This window comes from Cynoglossus semilaevis, chromosome W, assembly GCF_000523025.1.
Source record: "Cynoglossus semilaevis isolate Cse_v1.0 chromosome W, Cse_v1.0, whole genome shotgun sequence".
Classification (NCBI taxonomy): Eukaryota; Metazoa; Chordata; class Actinopteri; order Pleuronectiformes; family Cynoglossidae; genus Cynoglossus; species Cynoglossus semilaevis.
In genome coordinates this window covers 10,894,450-10,921,242 of record NC_024327.1, presented here as the reverse complement: position 1 = coordinate 10,921,242, position 26,793 = coordinate 10,894,450, and the positions used below count along the sequence as shown (strand labels likewise).

The 26,793-nt window shown below is 41.6% G+C and overlaps 1 protein-coding gene and 1 pseudogene across 3 annotated transcripts in view; both read left to right on the top strand.

Moving 5' to 3' along the window:
• Window positions 1–17,446, top strand: part of LOC103397184 (long-chain-fatty-acid--CoA ligase 1-like) — a 22,873-nt pseudogene extending 5,427 nt beyond the window's left edge.
• LOC103397188 (glutamine--fructose-6-phosphate aminotransferase [isomerizing] 1-like) overlaps window positions 1–26,793 on the top strand; it is a 561,006-nt gene that overhangs the window by 253,944 nt on the left and 280,269 nt on the right. The window lies entirely within an intron of this gene.

The following is a 26,793-nucleotide window of genomic DNA, read 5'->3' as shown; positions in this document are numbered from 1 at the left end:
GCTGAAGTTTAATTTGGTGTTTCTATGCTGTGTTGTCTCCTCCAGGAGACAGTCCATGCCTAGGCTTCAGGAAACCAGATCAGCCCTACCAGTGGATCTCCAACACTGAGGTCTGACATATATAATGATTGTTAACCTTTTATTTTATTTTCTGTCTAATTCTGCCATGACCAATGTCTTTGGTGCATTTGCTCCCTCAGGTGGCTGAGTGGGCTCAGGGCCTCAGCTTAGGTCTATTGGCTAAAGTCTGCCAGCCCAACACAGAACAGTTTGTTGGGATTTTTGCACAGAACAGACCAGAGGTATGGAGTCACAACATTGTTTCTTCACTATATAGAAAACTAAGCTAAAATATTTAATAATATCTATAATAGAATAACTAATAATAGTAATAATATAAAACACATAAATAAAATCCTATTTGTTGATTCATAATGAAACAATGGTTAATGTTTACATATTTAACTCGAGGAAGTGACGATAATTGTGCTACTTTGTCTCCCTCTGCTGGTGAAAGTGGATCATCTCTGAACTGGACCGTTACACTTCATTGCGCTGGTTCCTCTGTATGAAACACTGGGGCTGGAGGCCATGGTTCACGTCCTCAACATAAATCCTTTTAAAATAAAATATTTAATACATTTAAAGGAACAATTTACAGAATCTGGTCAGTTTTGCCTGTGTCACCTGCTTCTAAATATGAATTATTTCAGTCAGAGCACAGTGACTTTTAAATGCCAGATTGGTTTGTGTCCGGAAGGGCATTGGGGTATAAAAACGAATAAAGAGAAAAGGTGAAAAGGACTCACTTCGAAATAGGTTTACACACTGATACAGGTGCACAGTGTTGATTGTGTTATTTACTAATATAGAAATGCAAAAGAACGGAAGTGTTAAAAAATTCAATCAGGAATAAAACAGATTTATATGGCATTATGTTAAGAAATTCCTGTTATTCATTTTCACATGACACCTGTTTGTTTCCACTACATGGAAATTTGAATTAGTCCCATTATTTTTTTGTGTGTAAATTTATAACATTAATTTTTTTATTTAAATTATTGTCATAAAGTTCATCTTAGTCCAGGAGGTTTGATTTGTATTGTAGACTGGAATGTAATGGTGTGTTTGAGGAACGCTGGGGCCACATAGTGGAAGGGTGGGCTGTGCTGTTGCCTTATCAACAAGAAAGTCACCAGTTGTAACCCCTGTTCTAAATAGAATAGAATTACTTTTTGTGTCATTGCAAAATAACATGCAACAAAATGTAGTTAGCAGCACTAGCAAAAATAACACGAGATGTCAGAAAAAAACAAGCATTTGTAAATCAATAAACCTAAAAAAATGGAAAACTGTGATTAAAAAATAGAAATATTTAGCAAGCAGATTATAAATAACTGCAGATTATTTAAAGGTAAACCATGTAAAACAGTAACTAATGTTGCAGTATATCTGCGTAGTAACGACTTTTTAACATTTTTTAATGACAAAATAGATAAAATCAGAGATAAAATTAATCACCTCCTTCCTCCACACATGACCAAAATGCAGTTTAGCATGAATAACCTAGACACAATGGTGACTCCAATCTTACAATTAAATGAATTTAACCCTTTAAATCTCCCCGAGCTAAGGTCTCTGGTCTCCGCTGCTAAATCAACCACCTGTCAGCTGGATCCTATACCAGCTAGACTAGTTAAAGAGTCCCTTCCCCAAATAGGTCACATAATATTACAACAAATAAATATGTCCCTACTGAGTGGCTGTGTCCCAGAGGCATTCAAAATAGCAGTAATTAAACCATTACTTAAAAAGCCTTCTCTGGACGCTGGCACTCTAGCTAATTATAGGCCCATTTCAAATTTACCTTTTATTTCTAAAATCTTAGAAAAAGCTGTCGCTTCCCAATTGTGTGATCATCTGCATGACAATAATCTATTTGAAAAATTTCAATCTGGGTTTAGAACCCATCATAGCACAGAGACTGCACTATTGAGAGTACAAAATGATGTTCTCGTGGCCTCTGATAAGGGACTGGCGTCTATCCTGGTCCTTCTGGATCTCAGCGCAGCGTTCGACACAATTGACCGTGAGATCCTGTTACATAGGCTGGAAAAAGATGTCGGGATTAAAGGATCAGCACTTGCCTGGTTCAAATCCTATTTGTCGAACAGGTTTCAATTTGTTAACGTAAATGAGGAATCCTCCATACTCACTAAAGTGAACTATGGAGTTCCTCAGGGTTCCGTGCTTGGCCCAATTCTTTTCACTTTGTACATGCTGCCACTAGGCAACATCATCAGGAAGCACAACATAAACTTTCATTGCTATGCAGATGACACCCAATTGTATGTATCGGTACGGCCAGATGACCCAAACCCCTTAATTAAAATCCAAGATTGTCTTAGAGACATTCTGACATGGATGACCCAGAATTTTCTAATGCTTAACACAGAAAAAACTGAGGTCATAGTTTTAGGGCCTAAACATATAAGAGCACCATTGTCAAATCTAACTATAACCATAGGTAGTTCTACCCCAGTCCCCTGTGGTAAAGCAAGGAACCTGGGTGTCCTGTTTGATCAGGATTTATCACTACAAAAACATATTAACCAAACCTGTAGAACAGCCTTCTACCACCTACGTAACATTAAATCCATTAGAAAAATGTTATCACGACCAGATTCTGAAAAACTAATCCATGCCTTTATAACCTCCAGGCTGGATTATTGCAATTCGCTACTATCAGGATGTCCCAATAAGTCCTTAAGAAGCCTTCAACTGGTCCAGAATGCGGCAGCACGCATACTGACCGGAACTAGAAGACGAGAACATATAACCCCCGTCTTGGCTTCAATACACTGGCTCCCAGTAAAAAGTAGAATAGACTTTAAAATACTTTTAATCACATACAAGGCCCTAAATAATCAAGCCCCATTATACATTTGTGATTTAATTACCCCATACAAACCAAATAGATCACTGCGCTCCCAAAATTCGAATCTATTGGTCATCCCTAAAATAAATAAAAATAGAACGGGTGGTAGAACTTTTAGTTACCAGGCTCCTCTCCTGTGGAACCAGCTCCCACTCTCAGTAAGAGAGTCAGATTCTGTCTCGTCCTTTAAAGTGAGACTCAAAACCCATTTGTATAGTATAGCCTATAGCCTAAATTAGATTAAACATGCCCCGACTAGAACAGTCTAAAAAGATGCTGCTATAGGCCTAGACTGCTGGGGGGCATTGCATTTCATTTCATTTCACTTCATCTTGCACTTATAATGAGGACACAGACTCTACGGTCTTACTTTATTCTTCTGTCCTGTCCTATATTCATACCGACCACCATGTATACACTTAGGAAACTGGTCCCACTCTTTTACAGTTCTGCTGCCACCGGTGAACAGGAGGAGCACAGGACTACTGCCACTACCACTACTGCGACAACTACTGGATCCACAACCGGAACTTGAACTTTTTTTTTTTTTTTCCTTCATTGGTTTTTTTGTTTTTGTACAATGTTTGTTCTGATAACATCTATTGCACGTCTGTCCGTCCAGGGAGTGGATCCGTCACCTGTGGTTCTCCCTAAGGTTTCTACCTTTCTCTTTTCTCCCTGTTGAAAGGGTTTCTCTTTCGGTAGTTTTTCCTTACCCTGGCTGACGGTCTAAGGACAGCGGATGTTACCAACCCTGTGAAGCCCCATGTGACAAACTGTGTTTTGTAAATGTGGGCTATATAAATAAAATTTGATTGATTTGATTGATTGTTGTGAGTGTGATTGGTTGTTTGTCTTTTTAAGTGTTCCTGTGATGGAGTGGTGATCTTTGTACCTCACCCTCAGTTGACAGGGCTCCATAATCTATTTAATCACTTTCTACCGTTATAACGCCATTACCGTCACCAACCCGGCGTTACTGCGCATTACTGAAGCTACTCATTGAAGCTCTCATTTGAATTGGCTCACACAGACACAGGAGCTGCAAATGTGTGTGTTTTTTCCCCTATGGCGGGTGTTTACACCAAACCCAGCACACAGGTCAAGCAGCACACACACACAAAAACTTCCAGAGATGGCGAGTCCGGAGTCAAAGGGGAAGACGGCGTTTTCGAGGTGGAATAATAATATTTTCCACTTATCTGTGTTAAAGATACATTTTCAGTATGACTCTGACATTTTTGAAATTTGATTAAGTAAAAATCACCGAATTTGAGTATTTCGCGATCAAATACAACATAGAAAGCTCGGTTGAGGCGGTGGAGCGCTGTGCCTCATATCTGACTGCGCGATCCAATACAAACTGGGTCCCATGACGCGTGCACGTTTCTGTTCCTCAGCATATGGCCAATATGAACTTTACAGAAATATTTGTTATACAGCATGACTCTCTACAGTCGGTGTAATGTCTTTAATGTATTTGCGAGATAATTGTTTCTGCTGATCGTACAATAAAGTGCAGAGAAAAGTCAGCAAGGGAGGCAGACAGTACTCAGTCTCACATCAAGGGGACATCCGAAGATCAAAATTAAATCTGTGCTGCACTCATCTCTATACTTTATACTTTAATTTGTTTATAGTAAATATGAATTTCTTATACATGAGAAGTGTGCTCTATCCATTTGTATAAAGAAACGTTCTTTATAGGACAAATATGTTCCTGTGTATATGTTTGTGTTGGTGTAAGTGTCATTGAAACCAGCTGCTAGCCAGTGTTACTATAGTGCCGGTCCCAAGCCCGGATAAATGATGAGGGTTGCGTCAGGAAGGGCATCCGGTGTAAAACTTTTAGCCAAATCAAATATGTGAATCACTAAAACGGTCGAGGCCTGGGTTAACAAGGACTGCCAACAGTGCTGTTCACCTACAGGGTACTGGTGGAAATTGGACTACTGTTAGTCAAAGACAAAGAAGAAGAGGAGGACGATTGATTCAGAGAAAAAGAGAAAAGAGGAAGGATAGAAGTGTTGGTCTGAAGTTTGGAACTCTGAATGTAGGTACAATGACAGGGAAAAGTAGAGAACTAGCTAATGTGATGGAGAGTAGACATTTTGTGTGTGCAGGAGACTAGGTGGAAGGGCAGCAAGGCTAGAAACATTGGAGGAGGCTACAAACTGTTTTATCATGGTTCAGATGGGAAGAGAAATGGAGTAGGGGTGATCCTAAAGGAAGAATATGTAAGAAATGTGGTAGAGGTGAAACGAGAGTCAGACAGGTTGATGTGTGTGAAGGTAGAAATAGAAGGAGAGATGATTAATGTTGTTAGTGGTTATGCCCCACAGGTGGGCTGGGGGTTGGAAGAAAAGGAGAAGTTCTGGAATGAGCTGGATTGGGTGGTAGACAGCATACCCAGGGGAGCGAGAGTGGTGATTGGAGCAGACTTTAATGGTCATGTAGGGGAAGGGAACAGAGGTGATGAGGAAGTGATGGGCAGGTTTGGCGTTAGGAAAAGGGATAGGAACTTTGAAAGACAGGCAGTGGTAGATTTCGCAAAACGAATGGAAATGTCTGTGATAAACACCTATTTCCAAAAGAAAGAAAAACACAGGGTGACTTACAAGAGTGGAGGCAGGTCCACACAGATTGATTATATTCTATGTAAAAGAGGTAATCTGAGGGAGATTATAGACTGTAAGGTGGTGGCAGGCGAGAGTGTAGCTAAACAGCATCGGATGGATGACGATGGAGGTGAAAAAAAGGAAGAGAGTAAAAACAAAGGAAGTAAGGGCAGTTCTGGGTAGTGTTGAGATATTCCCAGATGATTGGGAGACTACAGCTGCAGTGATGAGGGAGACAGGTAGGAAGGTGCTAGGTATGTCCTCTGGGCAGAGAAAGGAGGACAAAGAGACCTGGTGGTGGAATGAGGAGATCCAGGAGAGTGTGCAGAGAAAGAGATTAGCGAAGAAGAGATGGGACAGTGACAGAACAGAAGAGAACAGACTGGAGTACAAAGAGAGGACAAGGGAGGTGAAGAGGGAAGTGGCCAAGGCTAAACAAAAGGCATATGAGGAGTTGTATGAGAGTTTGGAGACAAGGGAAGGAGAAAAGGAGTTGTATAGATTGGCGAGACAGAGAAATCAAGCTGGGAAGGATGTGCAGCAGGTGAGGTTGATTAAGGACAGAGAGGGGAATGTGATCACAAGTGAGGAAAGTGTGCTGAGAAGATGGAAGGAATACTTTGAGGAGTTGTTAAATGAGGAAAATGAAAGGGAAAGTAGAAACGAGGAGCCAGAGACTAGTAGGAAGAAGGTAGATCAGGTTAGAAAGGATGAAGTTAGAAAAGCCCTGAAGAGGATTGGAAAGTCAGTTGGTCCCGATGACATACCAGTGGAAATCTGAAAGTGCTTAGGGGAAGTGGCGGTAGATTTTCTGACTGGGTTTTTCAATAAAATTTTAGAGACTGGGAAGATTTCTGATAAGTGGAAGAAAAGTGTTCTGGTCCCAATTTATAGGAAGGGTAATTTGCAGAGTTGTAACAACTACAGAGGGATAAAGTTGATGAGCCATACAATGAAGATTTAGGAAAGAGTAGTTGAAGCTAGGTTGAGGCAGGAAGTGGAGATTTGTGAACAACAGTATGGTTTCATGCCTAGGAAGAGTACCACAGATGCAATATTTGCCTTGAGGATGTTGATGGAGAAGTACAGGGAAGGTCAGAAGGAGCTGCATTGTGTATTTGTAGATCTAGAAAAGGCATATGACAAAGTGCCAAGGGAGGAATTGTGGTTTTGTATGAGGAAGTCAGGAGTGGCAGAGAAGTATGTTAGTTTGGTGCAGGACATGTATGAGAATAGTACAACAGTAGTGAGGTGCGCTGTTGGGAGGACAGAAGACTTCAAAGTGGAGGTGGGACTACATCAAGGATCGGCCCTGAGCCCCTTCTTGTTTGCTGTGGTGATGGACAGATTGACAGATGAGGTCAGACAGGAGTCCCCATGGACTATGATGTTTGCAGATGACATTGTGATCTGTAGTGAGAGTAGGCAGCAGCTAGAAGAGAACCTAGAGAGGTGGAGGTTTGCACTAGAAAGAAGAGGAATGAAGGTCAGTCGCAGCAAGACAGAGTACATGTGTGTAAACGAAAGGCAGAACAGTGAAATAGTGAGGCTACAAGGAGCAGAGGTGGTGAAGGTGCAGGAGTTTAGGTACTTAGGATCAACTGTTCAGAGCAGCGGAGACTGTGGAAGAGAGGTGAAGAATAGAGTACAGGCAGGATGGAACAGCTGGAGAAAAGTATCAGGAGTGATCTGTGATAGAAGAGTGTCAGCTAAGGTGAAGGGAAAGGTTTACAGGACAGTGGTGAGACCAGCCATGATGTATGGTTTAGAGACAGTAGCAATAGGCAGAAGACAGGAGGAGGAGCTGGAGGTGGCAGAGTTAAAGATGCTAAGATTCTCTTTAGGAGTGACAAGAATGGACAGGGTCAGGAATGAGGTCATTAGAGGGACAACACAGACAGGAAGGTTTGGAGAAAAAGCTAGAGAAGCCAGATTGAGATGGTTTGGACATGTGCAGAGGAGGGACAGTGGATACATTGGTAGAAGAATGTTAGAGATGGAGCTACCAGGTAGGAGAAAAAGAGGAAGGCCAAAGAGGAGATATATGGATGCAGTGAGAGAGGACGTGCGGATAGTAGGAGTCAGAGTAGAAGACAAAGAGAACAGGGTGAAATGGAAAACGTTGATTCGCTGTGGCAACCCCTGGAAAAAAAAAGGACCAAAGCCAAAAGGAAAAGAAGAAGGTGTAAGTTTAATTGAAAGAGGAATGCTGATGGATATGAAGCATTACCAGGTGCATGCTGTTGGATGAATAGTGAAATAAGATCCTCTTTTCAGTTCTTACAATTGTAAATCTGACTCCTCGCCGCACGTCAGTGATGTCAACAGTTGATTCAGACTCCTTCAGAGCCTTCATAGGCAAAATACCTAAGAGAGGAGGAGCCGGTCTGCCGTGCAGAAAAACATTTTCTAAATACAATCACTGGTTAAATGGCTAAGATGGTGAGATGACTGGGTTGGCTGGGTGGATGAATGATTGCATGCATGGATGGATGAGTTTTGGGAAGGAGTGTATGGATGAATAGATGAATGAATGTTTAGGAATTAAAGTTGGATTTGTTCAACAAATTCATATACATTTTCAGTACAATTTTAAAAGCACTTCTGTTAAACTGTTTACTTTTCTTTTTAAGAACATACTTGGAGCACTGTATGTCCACCAAGTTCTGTGAAAGTGTGATTTGTTTAATTTACACTAGATAGTTTAAAGCACTTTGGGCGAAAAAGCACAAGAGAAACTCCACAGACAGAGGATTTCAAATCTTAGGATCAGAACTCAATCTTCATTCATGGCTTTCTTTTTCACCATGATATTTTGATATCTGAATACATTTTCAGATTCACTGAATTAACGAAAGTAATTAATAGTCACTTTCCCTGGTAACTCGTTACTTTTATAGTGAAGTAACTCAATTACTAACTCAGTTACTTTTTGGGAGCGGTAACTAGTAACTAGAAGTACTTACTTTTTCAAAGTAACATGCCCAACACTGAATCTTATCTGTAGGTTTCAGTCTGTGGTGTTTAGCTGGGTAGTTAGTTTGGTCAAATTGGTGTTTTTCATACTTAGTTTCTGTGGCTAAGCTGCAATTTCATCAGATCATATACAGAAATATTTACACTGTCAAAGCTGTTTATGTTGACTGCTCCATAAACCTACTGCCTGCTCATGTGATCCAAAACTGTAAATATTGAGGCTGCTTGACAACTGACTTTGGGAGGTATATATTCACATTTTACAATGTGCTCGGCTTCGGTGTAATGCTAAAAGTTCTATTTAAGTTCTATTATTGCAGAAAATCTATTTTCCAGATGTGACTGTCTCGACTGCTGTGCTATAGTTAGTCGTATCGTTGTCAATGATACTGATGTCTTCAGCTGAGATCTCTCTGGTGATCTGTGATTGTGAGGACAAGGCTGTGTGTCTCTTGGAGAACAAGGAGAGCGGTGCAACTCCAAAGCTCTCCTGTCTGGTTCTGTTCAACACTTTCTCTGAGGCCTTTGTGGACAGAGCCAAGGCCTGCGAAGTGGAGGTCCTGAAACTGAAGGAGCTAATGGTGAGAAGGGCTCATCAACATCTTTAATGTAGTTTAACTTTAATGGCTCCCGGACTAATTTCACAGAATAACTAATTGACATTTTAAAATATAAACTATGAAACCACTGTAGATGTAGACAATAAGTACAGTTGAAGTACTTTAAACAACAAAAATGCTAAATGCTAAAAATTGCTAAAAAAAAATTCTTGCTTGCTCGCGTTCTATCTAAACTCACACATTCTCACAGTACTGTCACGACACTAAAGACGAGCTGCACTGGAGCCAGACAAACAACATCAACTCAGTTGATTCCATACATAAAGGCCACGCTATCACAGAAATGCTCAATTTAACTTTGAACAAATTGCCGTCATCGGAGAGGCATCTGCTGCTGACACGGCAGCTCTGACATGATCACAGCAGTAAACAGATTGAAGTTTGATACATGTGGAGTGTTATTGAGTCTCTGGAACAGAACAGCTGTGAAAGGATATAAGTTTAAATAAAAGACGAGAGTAATGTGACATCACTTACATTGTTGGCATTGTTGAATTATTGTGATATTTCAATGTATCGATTTCATGTTGATAACCTACAGTACTGTATCATATTCTTTTTATTAATTTCGTCTCTCTAGCGATCACAAATATTGATCCCTCTGTTCCAATTTTAGTAACCCTGATGTTAAGCATGTAACAGTATTGTGTGTTTATGATGTTGACAGTTTTCCTACAATTCAATTGTTTAAAAATAAAACTCAATATAGCCTGTAGTATCACAATATCATATCGCAATATCATATCATTAAAACTGTATGAATCTTATCCCTAATGTATTTACATACACAAATATTTCAACCAGACATTTCTGAACGTACCAGCAAACATGTTCCATTTCTATTCAACTTTCAGCGGCTTTCTTGTCTGTCTGTCTGTCTGTCTGTCCGTCCGTCCGCCTGTCCGTCCACATCTTAGGACCTGGGAAGAAGGAACCTCAGAGATCCTGTGGTGCGTTTTATCATCTCTCCTCTGCAGCATCAACTCATCAAAACTGTTCCCAGTAAATATCCAGCTGCCCCACTAAATGCTGACTTGATAGTTTTATTGTTGCCCCTGTCCCATATGGTTTAATTAACACTCACTTGTAAACTGATAGTAGAGGAGGAAGCACTTTGTCATATTTCTTTCCCCCTCTTCTTCCCATATTTTATTGTTGCCTGCTGCTGTAGCCGCCCCAGCCCCAGGATCTGGCCGTGGTTTGCTTCACCAGTGGAACCACAGGTATCGTCTGATCTCACTAGTCTCTCCCTAATTACCCCTTGCTCACATCCTTAGACCAGTGTCCTTCAGTGTCCACTAACGACCTCTCTGTAGAACACCACTGCAGTTTCCTCTGCTGCACGCAGCACTGCCATAATGTCTTGTTTATTTATCCCGGGATGTCCAGAGGAGCCATGATCACCCACGGAAACATCGCCTTCAACACTTCCTCTGTCATTAAGATCCTGGAGGTCTGTCTGCACTTCCACCTCCTTGTCTAATTAAGAACAGCTTCCACACTTCTCCCCATCTGCTCCCGTCTCTGTATGTCTAAGCTGTCCCTCTCCCTGCTGTGTCTAATAGTATGATTAATTGACTGTTTGATTCTCCCTGCTAGGGAAACTTTAACTAATTGCCCCAATACAAAGATTCTCCTGCCTAACTGCCGGTGAAGAAGCCCCAGGAGGGTGTTTGATTGCCTGTGAGGCTTCACCTTATGCTTCTGCCGCTGCCACTGATTGGACGTAATCTCTCCCTGGTTCTTTGCTCATTTTATTCCTCGTTTCCTCCCAGGGTTCGTTTGTGTGTGGCTTAAATTATGTTATGGTAAATTATGCTATAAAAATTGACCAACAAACAATATTAGGTATATAATGTACAAAAACTACAAACCACATTTAAGAAACACAAACCAAACAGGGACACAGTTTATCAACTCATAGTCAGAAATAGTGGGTGATAATAGGTGATTATTGCAGTAACCCTGTTTCCAGTGGTAGCAACTACTGTGCACACAGTCAACCAGTCCTGGAACTTTTAATATTTATTTCTGAGTCTTACTGTACAATCCTCCAGTCAAAAGTTACTCAGCATTTCACACAAGAGCTAAAAAGTCAGTGTCTGTATTTTTGATAAAAACTGCCTGCACTCTTGTGTTCCAGGCCATGCTGGGAGGTTATCTCCGCTTCGTCCTGACTGCCTCAGCACCCATCAGTCCTACAGTGCTGTCCTTCCTCAGAGCTACTATGGGCTGCCTGATATTTGAGGGCTACACCTTCTCTCTGCCTGGAGACTGGATTGCAGGTAGGACATTCCAGATGACTGACCTTTACGTTTGACCTTCAGTGTTCGCACAGGTTCCATCCTCTCACTAGTATAGTGAAAGTATTTTTTTTCTCATCTGCATGTGTCCTAATTAATGACCAAAGGCAGCCACCACCGCCGGTGGAGGTGACCTAGTGGTAAAGGAAGCGGACTTCGGTCCGGAAGGCCCCAGGTTCGAATCCACCAGCTGCCAGGTTGCCACTGAGATGCACTGAGCATGGCATCGTCCTCAAGCACTGCTCCCCGGGCGCTGACCACGGCTGCCCACTGTTCACTTGGTGATGGGTTAAATGCAGAGGATAAATTTCGTTGTGCATGGTGTGCTGTGCTGTGCTGTGTCACAATGACAAATAAAGATAAGTTTAAGTTTTTAAGTTTTTTAAAGACTTAATACTGTTCATAAATATTAAAAAAAATCTAAACAATGAACTAAACTGAAAATAAAAATCAGTTGAAAAGTGATTTTTTTCTCACCTGTCAAATAGAGCTGTACAAATAGATTTGTGATGTGTCTGTAGTCAGGTCATGTTGGTTCTCCTTTACCTTGTGCCATGGTGAAGCTGGTTGACATACCTGATATGAACTACTATGCCAAGAATGGAGAAGGAGAGGTGAGTCAAAAACACTTCTTTTAAACTGAGTAACGGACAGTTGTCTGGTGCTGAATCTTCTCATGGCTTAAATTATGTCTTAGATCTGCATCCATGGGCCGAGCGTGTTCAGAGGCTACCTGAGGGACCCAGAAAGGACAGCTGGGGCGTTGGACACTGATGGATGGCTACACTGGGGACGTGGGCCAGTGGCTTCCTGTGGGTTAGGATCAGGAACCCTGCTATACAATGGCATTTAGGAAAAAAAAAAAATATATATATATATATTTTACTTCATATCCTCCATCAAAGTCTAGACACTCATGATGTAATGTTTCCATCAGAGATTTCATTCTTTGCCTTATCTAATTTCTAATATCCAGTTGCTGTCATGCTCTTTCAGTATTGCTTTTGCAAAACTTATATAATTTTAACAGTTTTTCTATTAAATCTGGTAAAAGAAAATATAACAACATTGTGTTTGCCCTGATTTTAAAATCAGATTGGCAAAACCTAATTAAATAATACAATCACAACTCAACTCTGGACAAAGAAATTAAAATCCTTTTTTATGCAACAGTTGTTTTTTTAGAGCACATCCACTTTACTCACAACTTGTTACACGTCAATTTCTCTTCCAACAGAATGGGACACTGCACATCATTGACAGAAATAAGCACATCTTCAAGTTGTCCCAGGGAGAGTACAGATCATATCCAAAAAAATAGAATATCATGGAAAAGTTTATTTATTTCCATAATTCCATTCAAAAAGTTAAACTTTCATAGATTATAGATTCAGGGGCAACAATTTTAAACAATTTCAAGTATTTATTTGTTTATTTTTACATAATTTGGGCTTCCAGCTCATGAAACCCACAAAAACAGGAATTCAAAAAATTAGAATACCGTACTGTGGAGAACTGAGTGTCACACACTAAGCATCTACTAAACTCAAAGCACCTGCACAGGTTTCCCCAGGTGTCATTAAATTGCTTCAGTTTGGGTCAATATGGGGAAGCCTGCAGACCTGACAACTGTCCAGAGGACCATCATTGATACCCTCCAAAGCTCCAGAGAAGATAGAAAATGTCTACATGCACTGCGTCCCTGTGCTGCAGGTATTTGTGCATGGAGGCAGCTTACAGGTACTACTTCATTACCTGTTCATGTGGTATTAGCTCAACGCAATAGTTAAATATTACATTTTCTTTGCTCTCTCCTTTCATCCAGTCATACCTTATAGGCATCATTGTACCAGACGTTGAGGGGTTTGTTTCCTGGGCTAAGAGGAGAGGATTTGTGGGGTCCTACGACAAACTGTGCCAGAATCCCGTAGGTCAAATACCAAGTGGCGTTTCAAACTAGCCTTTGATAACATTCAACACTGGATTTTAACGTTCTTAACCTGTCCTCCCACAGGACGTAAAGAGTGCCGTATTAGAAGACATGAGAGCCGTGGGCAAAGAAGCAGGGCTCAAGTCCTTTGAACAAGTGAGCAACCTCTGCAGATGTCTGGAAGCTTTGAACCAACCATCATGGCTTTATTTTCATTGTGTGTCATTTTTATTTTCTTCTTCCTACCTCCTATCAGGTGAAGGGCATTCACTTACATCCAGAAACATTCACCATAGCCAACGGCCTCCTCACACCCACCCTGAAAAGCCAGCAAAAAAGTAAAGTCTTTATCTTTTAGTGGTGTATACACAATGTAATGTTTGGGTTCGGAGTGTGCGACTTCACAAAGGTGTGTAATTCACGTTCAACTCTAAAAAGCTACTTTTTCATTCAGTCTCACTGTTTTATTTACGACTAATTGACTTTTGCCTTTCATTGAAGGGACTGAGGTGGGGGGCACTGTGGCACTGGAGTGCCTGGAAGAGCACCAAGTACTGTCTTTCTTCTTCCAAATGTCAGGAGGATTGTGAGCTATATACATGTACAATTATTGATCATGCTGTAAATACTTGTTGTACTGACATCCATGGATGTGACATGGCTAATTAAAGCAATGAAAAAGTGAAATGTAATATAGATTAAACTGATTAAACTGGTGTATAAATATCTTCACGAGTCTCGTACTGAAACAAAATCCTACTTTAGCGAACAGAAGTGGAGCAAAAGCTCGAGAAAAAAAAAATCCCCCTCACTTTAGTCTAAGTTACAGGTCACTGAAGGAAAGTTCCAGTAATTTTCCCATTTTTGTCTACGTAGCTAATGAAAGATTTTGTAGAATTGTATGTAAATGTCCATGATTTCACCAAAATGTAATATGGCAAAGAACAGACCCATTTGGAGGAGGTGAGAACAAGAGGTCTTTGTTAACAGTACTTTATTCCCTGATTGGTTTTACATTAAGATGACACTAGAAAGTATGACTTAAGAAATGTTCTTAAATAAAAAAACCTACACATAAGAGTTAGTGTTTACAAATGTAATGCATAAAATCCTTCAGCTACATCAATTTAAAAATGACTAGAAAAAATGACTAAAAGTTAAAACAAAGCTGTTTAAGGATAAAATAAATGTCCTGACACAAAACTTCACTTCTACCTACGTTATGGCTGCATTAACAACGATGCTTCTGAGTAACAATACAGGGGTTTGACACATTATGTAAAAAAACGGGACTGCTGAATTCCCACAACAATAGCACAAAGAAATCATAAATGTCATTATCAATATTCCCCACTAGAGGACGCACCAGCCTACTTATTTGGCAGTGATTGGACTCACCGTCTCTGCGCAACTTATGTGACAGGTAGACTTTTCACCAATTCTGCTGCTGCACTTCGTAAACATTTTACTTCCATGTTAAGTTTAGGAAGAATGTCCAGTTTGACCCTTTAAATCTTACAGTAACAAAAGATTAACGGCCAGATCACAGAATCACTCTTTAAATCAAATTTAGAAATGAATGAATGTAGTGTCTAATTTTAAAGCAGATTTTAAAAAACAAACAAACAAACATTGTCTCGTTTCTCAAATTGACATGCTCTTGTAACAAAGTCCAAATAGAAGCTGTTTGATTTCCTGACAAAAAAAAGTTGTTTCACTTGGCAGATGACTGAGTCAAAATGTGGCATTTCAGCTGCTCTGAGTCTTTGTGGAGTGAATCAAACACAGGAAGGGGATGAGGTGGTGAGAAAGCAAAGTGATTATCAATTAAAGGCCACTGTTGTCCATTTAAACATATGAAACAACTTAAAATAAAAAAAAAATCTGGTCCACGATAGTCCATCCTGGTCCTTCAATCGTCAGCCACGATGGACAGAGCTCGCAGCTCACTGAGCTTGGCCTCCGTCTCCCTCTCCTTCTGCTCATCAGTCAGCCCTGCCTGGTCTATTTGCGCTGTTAATTCACTGAAGATCTTGTACATTTCGGTGAAATAGACCACCTGATGGGTAGGAGGAGAGGTTGTGGGATGGAGAGAATTATGACGGTGAAAAAAATAAATTGTTTAGCCTGTTGTATTCTCCAAACATTCTTCATCTCTGTAAATTTTTTGACAGCAGTTAGTGTCAATTTGTTAGTTTAACCCTTGTAAAGTCCTTCGGGTCTAGGTGACCCCCGAAAATTGACTGGAATGAAAGGATTTTTGAGGAAAACAAACTCTCACAATATAGAAACGTCTTAACATATACTGGCAGATTTTGAAATCACCCAGCAGGATAAAGGTTTTACGTTTTAAGGCCCCAATCTGAAATACTTTACTGTGTTTATTCCAATATTTGCCACCTAAACCACGTGTGGGATGTACGTATTGGGTTACTGCTGTTTGTGGGGGTAAACCGGATATATACAGTGCCTTGCGAAAGTATTTGGCCCCCTTGAACTTTGTGACCTTTTGCCACATTTCAGGCTTCAAACATAAAGATATAAAACTGTATTTTTTTGTGAAGAATCAACAACAAGTGGGACACAATCATGAAGTGGAACGAAATTTATTGGATATTTCAAACTTTTTTAACAAATAAAAAACAGAAAAATTGGGCGTGCAAAATTATTCAGCCCCCTTAAGTTAATACTTTGTAGCACCACCTTTTGCTGCGATTACAGCTGTAAGTCGCTTTGGGTATGTCTCTGTCAGTTTTGCACATCGAGAAACTGGAATTTTTGCCCATTCCTCCTTGCAAAACAGCTCGAGCTCAGTGAGGTTGGATGGAGAGCGTTTGTGAACAGCAGTTTTCAGATCTTTCCACAGATTCTCGATTGGATTCAGGTCTGGACTTTGACTTGGCCATTCTAACACCTGGATATGTTTATTTGTGAACCATTCCATTGTAGATTTTGCTTTATGTTTTGGATCATTGTCTTGTTGGAAGACAAATCTCCGTCCCAGTCTCAGGTCTTTTGCAGACTCCATCAGGTTTTCTTCCAGAATGGTCCTGTATTTGGCTCCGTCCATCTTCCCATCAATTTTAACCATCTTCCCTGTCCCTGCTGAAGAAAAGCAGGCCCAAACCATGATGCTGCCACCACCATGTTTGACAGTGGGGATGGTGTGTTGAGGGTGATGAGCTGTGTTGCTTTTACGCCAAACATAACGTCTTGCATTGTTGCCAAAAAGTTCGATTTTGGTTTCAGAGTGTGGGGGGGGGGGGGGGGGGGGGGGGGGGGGGGTGGAGAGAATTATGATGGTGAAAAAAAGAAACTGTTTAGCTGTTTGGTTTACACAAGTATTCTCCAAACATACGTCTTCATCTCTGTAATTTCTTTGACAGCAGTTAGTGCCAATTTGTTAGTTTAAAACTCTTAAAACTTTTCAACGAGCATCACTCAATTGTTTCTTTGTATCTGCTGGTCTAAAAACTCAACCTCACTAATGACAACTGATGGAAGGGCGGGAGGAGACAAAGCCCAGAGATATGAAATGTACCAGACCACCTGCAGCAGGTAGACTGACTCTTCACTACTCTCTAGTCAGAGCTCTGAGAGACTGACTGACTTTCTTTTTCCACATTCACTGTTTCTTCTCTTGAGTTCAAGAGTCAGACTCCCTGGAGAGATGCTTTGATGATTAATAGACCTTAATCACATTACAGGAGTTGCAGGGAGCAGGCACAGAATCAAAGTAGTGGGACATTGAACCCTTTGGAACAAACATACACACACACACACACACATTGTTTTATGATGTGCCAAAAAAAAAAAAACAAATCAAGAAAATTGACTAATGAGAGAAATGACAGCTGAAAAGGATTTTTCAAGAAAATAAAATCTCACAATATAAAAATGTCTTAACATATACCCTGCTGATTTTAAAATCAGCTGGTGGGATAAAAGTTTTACCTTTTGAGGACCCAATCTGAAATACTTTAGTGTGTTTATCCCAATATTTGCCACCTTAACCACATGTGTGGGCTGTAAGTATTGGGTTACTGCTGTTTGTGGGGGTAAAACCGGACTGTATGTACGTTTTTTTTTTTTTTTTTTTTAATCAAAAGTGGCTTGATGACAGCGCCAATCGGAAAAATGTCCACATGACCAGTGATGATAATGTGCACCAGATTAGTGTCTGGGTGACCTCTGCAGGAGCAAAGACGCTGCTGCTGCTGCAATTAAGTCGAGTCACCACAGGGTATAAACACAGCCTGGACCACGACTGTGGCCACCTACAAGACAAAGAGGAGTCTTTGGGTGAAGCAAACCTCTAATCTACATGACTTGTATCAAAGCACCTCAACATACCATAGTCCCAGCTGCTTAATATTTCTACAGAGAGCTTACACTTGAACTCAGAGCCTACGAAAATGATGTGAATGATCAGAACCCTATGTATCCACTCACTAAAGTCACTAAACACCGCCTGAGCACTGTTTCAGGAGGCAAAGAAAATTCAGAGGAAAAAGAGACAAAGAAAGTTCTCTGGTGGTTGTATTCTAAAACAAATACATGCAGCAAAAAAGAAAAAGATTGGGGGCCAGAAGGGGAGACAGACAATATTACAATTGATCAACATCTGTACAAGTGGACAGGCCAGACTTTCCCACTGACAGTTGTGGGACAGAACTTGTGGCAATGAAGATGAAGCCTTGCAGACAAAAACAGCCTTTGTGCCGTTTTCCTGCTGCCACTGGGAGCTGAGCAGCAGCAGCGAGCAGCTGGGAGAGAAGGGAGTGGAGGATGAAACTGCAGCAAAGCTGGGCATGAGGTCCACTGGACCACTGACCACCCACGTGTGGCCCTGTTTGTGTGTGGAAATGTTAAATGACTGAGTAGTAGTGGTGTCATCAAATTCATGTTCTCAAAAAGACAAAAAAAAAAAAATTAACTGCTGATGGATGGTTACGGAGCCCCTAAAGGGACATGGAGAAAAAAAAAATGAAACGTTTCTTGTAAGCACGAGACTACAAACCCTGGCAAAAATTATGGAATCACCAGTCTTGGAGGATGTTCATTCAGTTGTTTAATTTTTTAGAAAAAAAGCAGATCACAGACATGCTACAAAACTAAAGTCATTCCAAATGACAACTTTCTGGCTGTAAGAAACACTAAAAGAAATTCAGAAAAAAAATATGTGGTAGTCAGTAACAGTTACTTTTTTAGACCAAGCAGAAGGAAAAAATATGGAATCACTCAATTCTGAGGAAAAAATTATGGAATCACCCTGCAAATTTTCATTCCCAAAATTAATACCTGCATCAGATTAGATCTGCTCATCAGTTTGCAGTTAAAAAGGAGTGATCACACCTTGGGGAGCTGTTGCACCAAGTGGACTGACATGGGTCATGGCTCCAACACAAGACATGTCAATTGAAACAAAAGAGGGGATTATCAAACTTCTTAAAGAAGATAAATCATCACACAGTGTTGCAAAGATGTTGGTTGTTCACAGTCAGCTGTGTCTGAAATGTAGACCAAGTACAAACAACATGGGAAGGTTGTTAAAGGCAAGCATAGAATAGAATAGAATAGAATAGAATGTCTTTATTGTCATTGCACAAGTGCAACGAAGTTTAAAGTGCTCTTACAACAGTGCTTGCGTGCAAGAAAAAACATACATACACAAGACATAAAATCCGCATAAAAGATAATAAAAACAGTCAATAAATAAATCATTAAAAATAAAATAAATAAATAATACATGCATAGATGATAGTACCCCACTTCTCCCATACACCATCAGCTATTGTTCAGTGAGATTATGGCTCTAGCGTAAAAACTGTTTTTTAGCCTGTTTGTTCGCGATTTAAGTGCCCTGAAGCGTCTGCCCGAGGGCAGCGGCTCAAAGAGCGAGTGACCTGGATGGGATGAGTCCCTGAGGATATTAATAGCCCTCCTGTGGCATCGGGAACCGTACAAGTCTTCCAGGGAGGTGAGAGGACAACCTATTATTTTTTGGGCCGTCTCGACGACCCGCTGGAGCATTTTCCTGTTTGCTTCTGTGCAGGAGGAAAACCATACACACATACAGTACGTTAGAATGCTTTCTATACAGCAGCGATAGAAGGACATAAGCAGTTTCTGATTTATGTAGTTGTTCCTGAGAATTCTCAGGAAGTGCAGTCTCTGTTGTGCCTTCTTGGTGATGAGTGTGGTGTTGATGCCCCATGTTAGGTTTTCTTGTAGGTGCACCCCCAGAAAACGGAAGTCTGCCGTCCTCTCCACCTGTTCCCCCCCGATGAACAATGGCTGAAAGTCCGTAGAGTGTTTCTTGCGGAAGTCTATTACCAGCTCTCTGGTCTTGGCGGTGTTCAGGGTCAGGTTATTGTCAAAGCACCATACTGATAACTGCTCCACCTCGTCCCGGTAGGCGGACTCATCCCCTCCAGAGATGAGCCCCACGACAGTTGTGTCATCAGCGTACTTGATGATGGCGTTGCTGGAGTGAACAGGGGTGCAGTCGTGTGTGTAGAGGGTGAAGAGCAGAGGACTCAGTACGCAACCCTGGGGGGAGCCAATGTTCAGGCTAAGGGCTGTGGAGGTATGCAGGCCTATCCTCACCCTCTGAGAGCGGTCAGACAGAAAGTCTTTGATCCAGAGGCAGACTGAGCTGGAAATGCCCAGGTCTGACAGCTTGGTCACCAGTCTGTTGGGAAGAATGGTATTAAAAGCAGAGCTGAAGTCCACGAAGAGCAGACGTGCATAATTCCCCTGCCGCTCAAGATGGGACAGAGTAATATGAAGAGTTGTGGCAATGGCGTCCTCTGTGGACCTGTTGGTTCTGTAGGCGAACTGGTGCGGGTCAAGCCTGGGTGGGAGATTAGCAATGATGTGTGTCCGGACCAGTCTCTCAAAGCACTTCATCACGACTGATGTTAGTGCTACCGGGCGGTAGTCGTTAAGACAGTTGATGGAGGTCTTTTTAGGGATGGGCACAATAATTGAAGACTTGAGGCATGGCGGGACAGCTGCCTGGAACAGTGACTGGTTGAAGATTCTGGTAAGAACCCCAGCCAGTTGATCTGCGCAATCCCGAAGTACTTGTCCACCAATGCCATCCGGGCCCGCAGCCTTCCTTGGATTCACAGCCCTAAGTGAGCGCCTCACCTCATGCTCCTTCACTGTGAAGGTGTGATTGCTTCGAGCTGGTAGGTGTGGTATTACTGTGTCCTGTGATTCTGCCTCAAAGCGGGCGAAGAAGTGGTTCAGCTCCTCCGCCAGGGACGTGTCGCCGACATCGGCTGACGTGTTGCTGGGTCTGTAGTTGGTAAAGTGCTGGACCCCCTGCCACATCTGCCTGGAGTTGTTACTCTGGAAACAGTCCTCGATCCTCCCCTTATAGACAGCCTTGGCCTCTCTGATGCCCCTCTTCAGGTTAGCTCTGGCAGCACTGTACAATGCCCGGTCACCAGACTTGAAGGCGATATTCCTCTCTCTAAGCAGGCGCTGTACATCATTCGTCATCCATGGCTTTCTGTTCGGAAAGACACGGATGCGTTTCTCAACAGTGACGTTGTTGGAGCAGTAGTCGATGTAACCCAGGACAGCTGTTGTGTACAGCTCCAGATCATGGTGTTCAAATACGTCCCAGGAGGTTGATTCAAAGCAGTCCTGCAGCTGTTCAGAGGCACCCTCAGGCCAGGTTGTGACAGTTCTGGTAGTGACAGGAGCACTCCTTCTGAGAGGGGTGTATGTTGGTAGTAGGAGCAGGGACATATGGTCTGACTGACCCAGGTGAGGAAGTTGTTTAGCCCTGAAGCCCAGCTTGATGTTAGAGTAGAGCTTATCCAGTGTTCTTCCTCCCCTGGTGGCACATTTAACATGCTGGTGAAGTTTTGGTAGTACAGCTTTAAGATCAGTATGATTAAAGTCCCCAGCAATGATGTGAACAGCCTCAGGATATGTGGTCAGCTGATTGTTAATGGTGTTATATAGTGGTCCAAGGGCCGTGTTAGCATTAGCATCTGGTGGTATGTATACAGCCGTTAGCATCACAACACTTAGCTCCCGAGGAAGGTAGAAGGGCCTGCACAAGCATGCTGGTAGACCAAGGAAGACATCAAAGCATCAAGACAGAAAACTCAAAGCAATATGTATTTAATATGATTTATGAAGACAACTGTCTGAAGAAAACATGCAAATTTCCACAGTCATTGATGATATGGGGCTGCATGTCAGGTAAAGGCACTGGGGAGATGGCTGTCATTACATCTTCAATAAATGCACATGTTTGCACTTTTCTTATCCCATCAATTGAAAGGGCGTTTGTGGATGATGAAATCATTTTTCAGGATGACACCGCATCTTGCCATAGAGCAAAAACTGTGAAAACATTCCTTGAAGAAAGACACATAAGGTCAATGTCATGGCCTGCAAATAGTCCAGTCCCAATCCAATTGAAAATCTGTGGTCCATGACAAGGCTCCAACCTGCAAAGCTGATCTGGCAAAAGCAATCAGAGGAAGTTGGAGCCAGATTGTTGAAGAGTACTGTTTGTCACTCATTAAGTCCATGTCTCTGAGACTGTGAGCTGTTATAAAAGCCAGAGGTGGTGAAACAAAGTACTAGTGGTGTGTTGAAGTGTTCTTTTGTTGTTGTTGTTTTTTCATGATTTCATAATTTCTTCCTCAGAATTGAGTGATTCCATATTTTTTTCCTTCTACTTGGTCTAAAAAAGTAACTGTTACTGACTACCACATCTTTTTCATCTGGATTTCTTTTAGTGTTTCTTAAAGCCAGAAAGTTTCCATTTGAAATGACTTTAGTTTTGTGTCATGTCTGTAATCTGCTTTTTTTCTACAAAATTAAACAACTGAATGAACATCCTCCGAGACTGGTGATTCCATAATTTTTGCCAGGGGTTGTACTTAAAGTACAAAAACTCAATCTGTTAAGGTGTGAGGTTCTTATTTTCCTGTTTTCATAATGGGCTGCAGGTTTTTCGCTACAAAACTAATGTTAAATTGTTGTTGAAAGCTGTTGTTGAAAGGAAAAACAATGATCAGAATGGAGACAAGGATCAGGATCAAAACTGCACACCACCCTGTTTTTAACCTTGGTTTAACCAGGTAAAACCAGGTAAACCTCTTTCACTATGCCACAGGTAAACTGCCATCTTCACGTCAGCAGGTACCCCAACATACAATGTATACATGAAGTACATTCAGTTGATGTGTAAATATATATTAAACATTTGTAGGTAGATAATTCTGGCCAGGTCAAATTAAAAATAGCTCTCACGCTAAAAGTGTGGGCATCTCTGGTTTAGACTTGAAAGAAACTAACCAATATATAGTAGTTGTTGGCAAAGAGACACAAGCAAGCACAACCGTGCACACACACGCACACACATCAGGGCAATTTAGGGTTTAGTCTTTTGCTCTTTGACATGAAGGCTGTAGGAACCTGGGATCAAACCGCTGACCGGACCTCTAATTAAGTGTATGACCTGCAGCACCACAGCTGCCCACGACTAAGTCATGTGTAAACTTATCAGCTGGACTACATAAATAAAGATAACGGTACAATACAATATTTCAAGCAGCTTCTTAAGAGGAAAAGAAAGATGTGGTTTGATTTATGGAGGTATTTCATCCTGGTCATTATGAATTGCTTGCTTTGTCTATTTAAAGTTCAAAGAACATCATAAAAGACCATCATTATCTGGACTAATTGGTTTTCACTAATTAGGCGAGTGCCAGTGGCTGTCCCGAGGAGGAAATGACAGGAGCAGGCAGGAGTAAGGCGAGGGATTGGAGTAGTGGAGGGGGTACGGCGGCGCTAACGTGAGACACCCAGCTGCCTTTTGCTAAGACGAAGGCCTGCAGGGCTGCAGCAGTGCCTCACAAATTAGGCCCTTCTGGGCTACAGACAGGAGTGTGGGCCGTCATTGGGGTTAATCACGTTGGTACGGTATGGATGGAGACACACTGACAGCATTAACACTGACTTTCGACAGACACTGTTTCCACTTTTTAGATGGACCTGGTGTTGGGTATGTGCTTGGAACTAACCACTAACCAGTGCACAGATGAGGGCTTCGAAGCTGGGCTGGAAGTAGTCGATGCGGATGTGGTAGAACTTGGGCATCTCGTCCAGAAGCTGCTTGTTTTTGGACTCGAAGTCCTCCCTCACAGGTCGCAGCAACAAATCACTTTTTTTCAGTTTGAAGGTGTTTGAGTGTTATGGTGCTTACGAACCAAACTCCATAAAAGTTAGTACACACTGTTTGACAAAATGTGAATGTATCAGTTAAAAAAAAAAATTACAATAAATAGGGAAGATCACGAACACCACCAATATGGGCAAAAACACAACACATTTATACTTAAATATAACATACATAAATATCTCAACATCTCCATAAAAGAATGAAGAATCCAAAGAAAAGGATTCACTGCAGACACAGCTGGCCTATTGGACTGTATGTACTTTAGGCACAGAGCTCAACACTTTACTTAATACTTAATTAAGTACTTTTTAATCTGCAATATATGACTGGATGTAATACTGTAATACACAAAGGTGGAGGGATTCAAAGGCTGCAGGAGAACAAATGTGCACAAAGAGAAAACTTTGTCACATGAGGCATCACAAGTGTTCTTTTCTTATTGTTTGGAAAGGTTCTAGTTGCCCAATTCCCACAGAGGAGTGCAAACAACAACAACAACAAAAAAATAACTAATCATGTGGTGTATTTCACTAAATACACTCCCTAGCTAGGCTGCGTTACCAAAATACTTAAACTCAAAAGTTTAATACATCACAAATCATGACCAGAGTGAGGAGGAGTGGGTACTGTGGGCAGGCTTGGCTGTGAGCGGACTCCAGCATCACTGATCCGTGTGTGTGTGTGTGTGTGTGTGTGCATGCGTGAGTGTGTGCAAGTGAGTGAATGTATATGTGTGAATGTGTGAATGTGTATGTAGTGGGTAGTCTACAGTAAGGATGGAGCTATAGAATACACAAAGGATCTGTAAGAGAGTGAGCGAGAATTAAAAATGTTTTTATTATTAAGGGAGAGGGAGGGGTCAAACATATGGAACATATTATTTATGTGCTGCATAATGGTGCTGTGTCTTTTACGTTAGCTTTTTTTCTTTATGCACCAGTTAAAATGGCATCCAAGTGTTTTGTGGGGATCATTCATTTAAGTGCAAACAGATTCAAAAGCCAGAGATGGAGGGGCTTCTTTAAGCTTTGTTCCCCTGACAGTGCTTTTCTCCGTGTGTGTGGGTGACTTCATCATGTGAGGATGTGTTAGAGGCAATCGCGTAGATTGCAATACTGCAATACTGCAGCAACTATCTTTGAATGTACGTTCATATACGTTGGCCTCACACTGTGTGTGTGCCTATGTGTGTTTACAATTCTCAATTACGTGCCTGTAGATGCGCCAACTACTTGAGAGCCCGGTAGCTTGTACAGTATGCATGTAGTCTACTATTTTTGTTCACATCCAGTCAGCATTTGCCATCAACCCCCCCCCCACACACACACACACTTATTCTGTGCAATTCACAGGACGTGCAAGATGTAAGAGCAGGTGAACTTTGCTTTCCTATGGTGGGGGAGGAGCATTTGGATAGGGGGAGCATTTTAGTGGATCTACACATGCAACAATCCATCCAACATCCATCCATTTTCATCCGCTTATCCGTTACCGGGTCGCGGGGGCAGCAATTGCCACCCAAATCACATTGCACCGTACCAACCCCCCCAAACCTTCCTGCGGGTGGTGAGTCCACTGAAAGGTATTAACTGCCCTAACCGGGATTTGAACTTGCCCAGGAGGTGAACCCTGGGGTTCCACACCAATGAGAGAGACATTGCCTCTGGGCCAAAGCGCCACACATGCAACAATGGCATCTTTATATCAACTGTTACCTGGTGCAGTTTGACCATCACGGGTCCTGTTTTCTCTTTCTCTTCATAGTTCTCCACTTTCGCCTGGAGTCGCTTGTAGTCCTGCAGTGCCTGCTCCTGACGTTTTACTGCCATGTTGAGGCTGGGGAAGACACCACTGTACCTGCAGGACAAACACACAAGACCTTTAACCCTTGTGCGGTCCTTCGCATTTTTGTACACACCGTTTGTCCTTGCAATGATTTTCATCTTGTCCCAGAATATGAGTATTAATTAATATAAGGAAAAGTTTGCACAAGTCATGCAGTACAGGAACATGCACACGCACGCATACTCATGCACGCACGCACACACACAGACACAAAGACATATTGGAAGGACTTTACAAGGGTTAATATTTCATCTGCATAACAGTGCTTTTACTTGAGTGGAATATTTTAATACTTTTTCTACCTCTGCTGTATAGAGTTTGCATATTATGTCTGTGTGGGTTTGTAGGGTTTCCTCTAAAAACTTTTAGGTTGATGGGATACTTGAAAATGACCAAGTGTAAATGTGAGCATGAATTGTTGTTCCTGTCCATATGCTGCCCTCTGATGGACTAGCCAGGGTGTAACCGAAACTGGCCTATTGACAGGTGGGAGTGGCTCCAGTAACCCCTGCGATAAGTATTAGTTATGGATGGATGGATGGATGAATACTGGTTGGTCTTATAGATCAATAGATAGGTGTGAGGCTGATTATCTTTTTTCTGCATGTGTATTAAATTACAGTGATATGAAAAAGTTTTTGGGCACCCCTGATCATTTTCAAGATTTTCCTTTATGTATCATTGGTTGTTCGGAACAGCAATTTCAAATAGATATATCATATAGCAAACAACCACAGTGATATTTAAGAAGTGAAATGAAGTTTATAGGATTTACAGAATGTGTGCAATAATTACTTAAACAAAAGTAGGCAGGTGCATAAATTTGGGCACCCCAACAGAAAAATTACATCAATATTTAGTAGATCCTCCTTTTGCAGAAATAACAGCCTCTAAACGCATCCTATAGCTTCCAATGAGGGTCTGGATTCTGGTTGAAGGTGTTTTTGACCATTCTTCTTTACAAAACATCTCCAGTTCAGTCAGGTTTGATGGTTTCCGAGCATGGACAGCCCGCTTTAAAACAGACCACAGATTTTCAATGATATTCAGGTCTGGGGACTGAGATGGCCATTCCAGAACATTGTACTTGTTCCTCTGCATGACTGCTTTGGTAGAATTTGAGCGGTGTTTAGGGTTGTTGTCTTGTTGAAGTATCCAACCCCGGCGCAACTTCAACTTTGTCACTGATTCTTGAACATTGTTCGCAAGAATTTGCTGATACTGACTGGAATCCATGTGACCTTCAACTTTAACAAGATTGCCAGTACCTGCACTGGTCACACAGCCCCACAGCATGATGGAACCACCACCAAATTTAACTGTGGGTAGCAAGTGTTTGTCTTG